The sequence below is a fragment of the Hypanus sabinus genome, chromosome 15 (genome assembly GCF_030144855.1).
Source record: "Hypanus sabinus isolate sHypSab1 chromosome 15, sHypSab1.hap1, whole genome shotgun sequence".
Taxonomy (NCBI): domain Eukaryota; kingdom Metazoa; phylum Chordata; class Chondrichthyes; order Myliobatiformes; family Dasyatidae; genus Hypanus; species Hypanus sabinus.
The window spans coordinates 58,749,198-58,752,904 of record NC_082720.1 but is presented as its reverse complement, the minus strand read 5'-3'; the positions used below and the strand labels follow the sequence as shown (position 1 = coordinate 58,752,904).

The 3,707-nt window shown below is 41.1% G+C and overlaps 1 non-coding gene across 1 annotated transcript; it reads right to left on the bottom strand.

Moving 5' to 3' along the window:
- Positions 1 to 1,643: 1,643 nt before the first annotated feature.
- Positions 1,644 to 1,750, bottom strand: LOC132405755 (U6 spliceosomal RNA). Its single transcript, XR_009515959.1, has one exon. It is a non-coding gene; the product is annotated as a U6 spliceosomal RNA (small nuclear RNA).
- Between the last annotated feature and the right edge of the window lie 1,957 nt (positions 1,751 to 3,707).

Below are 3,707 nucleotides of genomic sequence, written 5' to 3'. Positions count from 1 at the left end.
ACACCAGGCTGCTGTTTAAAAGCCTGTATACAACTGCCATTAGGGTCCTTTTACCCTTGCCATTTCTTAACTCAACCCATAGAGACTCTACACCTTCTGATCCTATGTTATCCTTTTCTAATGATTTATTATTTCTTATACACAGGGACACACCACCCCCTCTGCTTTCTAACCTATCTTTCCAGTACAGCATATATCCTTGGACATTCAGCTCCCAATGGCAGCCATCCTTTAGCCAAGTTTCAGAGATGGCCACAATGCCATACTTGCCAATCTGTAGCAGAGCTTAAGGGGAACATGAGGGGAAACCTTCACTCAGAGGGTTGTGAGAGTATGGAACTAGCTGCTAGTGCAAATTATGCATGCAAGTTGGATTTCAACATTTAAGAGAAGTTTGGATAGGTACCTGGATTGTATGGGTATGGAGGTCGATGGACCCTGTGCAGGGTGATGGCCCTAGGCAGTTTAAATGGTTTAGCATGGACTAGATGGGCCAAAGGGTCAGTTTCTTGCTGTATTTCTTTATGACTCGACTGGTCCCTGCTCCCTGCCCCATTCGCACTCTTTGTCCACAATAGAGACCATATCATTATCAAGTTTATCATCACTCACATATGTCACAGTACTGTATGTACAGGTGCAATGAAGTACTTATTTGCATCAGCATCACAAGCACACAGCATCTGATATGCAACATTCACAAAAGAAACATAGATATAAATTATGCTAAACTTTTACAAAATCAAAATCTATTTTAGTACTATGTGATCAAAGTGATTGTGCTGTTGTTGTACTGAGCTTGTGACTAAGGTTTTATCAGTTGGTTCAAGAACTCAAAAGTTGAAGGGAAGCAGATTTACTTGAGCTTGGTGTCTTGGTACAGTCTTCTGTACTTCCTACCTTATGGTGTCTGTGAGAAGATGGTATGGCCCAGATGGCGGGGATCTTTGTTGCCTTCTTGTGCCAGCACCCCCTGTAGTTACTACAGATTGTGACAGGAGATGTGCCCATGATATATTAGGCTGAGTCCATTGAATTCTTACATTCTTGTGCATTCTTGTCATACCAGACCATAAATATACACACATATATACACAGTAGAAGTTAGTGTGTGCCCTATGCATGCTGAACCTCCTAAACCTTCAAAGAAATTTAAAGAAAGTGAACAGCTTTAAGTTCATCAGCATACACACCACTGCGGAATACACATGGCCTGTACATATTGGCTGTGTGTGAAAAAGGTACAACAGTGCCTCTTTCACCTCAGATAGTTGAGGAGATTTGGTGTAGGCCCCCAAATCCTAAGAACTTTCTACAGGGCACAATTGAGAGCATCCTGACTGGCTGCAACACTGCCTGGTATGGGAACTGTATTTCCCTCAATCACAGGACTCTGCAGAGAGTGGTGTGGACAGCCCAGCACATCTGTAGATGTGAACTTCCCACTATTCAGGACATTTACAAAGACAGGTGTGTAAAAAGGGCCCGAAGGATCATTGGAGACCTGAGTCACCCCAGCCACAAATTGTTCTATCTGCTACCACCTAGGAAACAGTACTGCAGCATAAAAGCCAGGACCAATAGGCTCCAGGACAGCTTCTTCCATCGGGCCATCAGACTAATTAATTCATGCTGAGCTAATTGTATTTCTTTTTTTTATCACAAATTTGCGTGTCATCCTTGCGCAGGGGCCATGCTAATCTTCTCTGTATCATTCTAATTTTAGTATATGTACTGCCGAAGCGAGCACGCTAATTGTATTTCTATGTTATATTTACTATCCTGTGTACATACTATTCATTATAAATTACTATAAATTACACATTACACATTTAGATGGAGGCTTAATGTAAGATATTTTACTCACGTGTATGAAGGATGTAAGTAATAAAGTCAATTCATTTCAATTCAAGATGTTGGAAAACATTCTTTGAGACAGGTGTGGCTAGTACATGGTCATTAGCAGATTGACATTGGACTGAGTGAAGGTGAGGTCTACATGCATGGAGTTCCTCACACCCACATCCTTGGGCTCTTCAGCTTCTTCCTCTGCCTATTCAAGTTCAAGTTTAATTGTCATTCAGCCATGCACATAAATACAGCCAAGTGAAACAGCGTTCCTTCGGGGCCAAGGTGGAAAACGTACTGCCAGCAGTCACACACAGCACACAACACATATAGCAAGTATTATTATGATAGCAGAAAAACATACAGGTACAACAACAATATAGGGCAAGTCCCTGAGCGTGTTTCCGCTGCTCCTCATCTCACACACAAGTGCAATCGCGGATGAACACAATCTGCCTTGTCTTCCACCGAGCAAACACTGGAGGCAAGCAGTGCTGCCGGGCGTGGGGCAGGACCCTAGCCTTCACAGAATATATTCCACACTCCCTTTAGTCCAACATTAGATTTCCTTCAACTGTCTTGGACACAAGCTTTGGAAATCCTTTGCTTATTCTCTGTGCCTCTCCAGCTCTGTGTCTTTCTCCCCTTCTTCAATCCTAACCCTTCAAGATGTCTTGGTATCTCTTCACAAGATTTAGTATCAAACATTGCCTATAAACTTTATGAGGATGTCCTACAGTGGATAAGCATGTTTTACAGTGTTAATCATGCTCTAATAAAACCCATTGTGCTTACAATTGCATGTGTAAATTTCTGTGTGCAAAAATTCTCTAAAAAATGTCCTATCATTTCTCCTAGAGATTAATAATATCCAGTCATTTGCAAAAGTCAGATCTTTCAGTCTGTGTCCAGCTATTAATGATCTTGTCCTGTAGATGACTCCCATTAAACCGATTGTTTGTCAGATCTCATGAATGCTTTATGAGTAACTAGAATATATTGAAAGAGAATTTATCGTAAGGTAGGTTTTTAATTTTTGATGCCTTAAATTCACATTTGATGGCTGGGACAAAATGGATTACAGTCAGTTTCTGCGAGTATTGAATTCATTCCTTGTCCACTAATGAAAAGAGCTACTGAATATATTATGAAAGTAATTATAAATTTATCATACACTTGCACAGCCTCTGAGTGACTCAAAAAGTTGGAGAGCAATGTTAAAGAATGGTGTGTGCTCCACTAAGTTAACATTATTTCTCAGTTTGTCTTTGCATTGGTTTCAAGGGCATGGGAAGAGACCAAGCAAGCTGTTTGATTGAATGGAAGTGGGGCATCTGAGTATCACCAAATATTCCAGGCTTGAGGTAGGGGCATTACATTTCGGGCCAGGGATCAGTTGAGACAGCGGCATGTCAGTCATAAAGTCAGCACAGAAATAGACCCTTCAGCCCAAGTCATCGATGCCGACCAACACATTCTCTAAGCCAGTCCCATTTGCCCCTGATGAGCCAATATCCCTTTCAACCTTCCGTATCCCAGTACCTGTCCAAGAGTCTTTTAAATATTGCTATAGTATATGTCTTAACTACTTCCTTTGAAAAGTCGCTATATATAGATGTCATATTCTTTGTGAAAAAGTTGCTTCTCAAGGCTCATTTTAATCTTTCCCTTCTCATCTCTTAGATCTACACTCTGTAGTTTGTGATTCTCTTTCCCCGAGGAAAGGATTTGTGCAATCACTCTAACTCTGCCCTTATGATTTTATAGAGTTCTGTAGGGTCAGACACAGTACAAGTAGTGCATTGAAGCTCAATCTTAATGTTTAAGAGATGTTTGGATAGGTACATCGATGGTAGGTG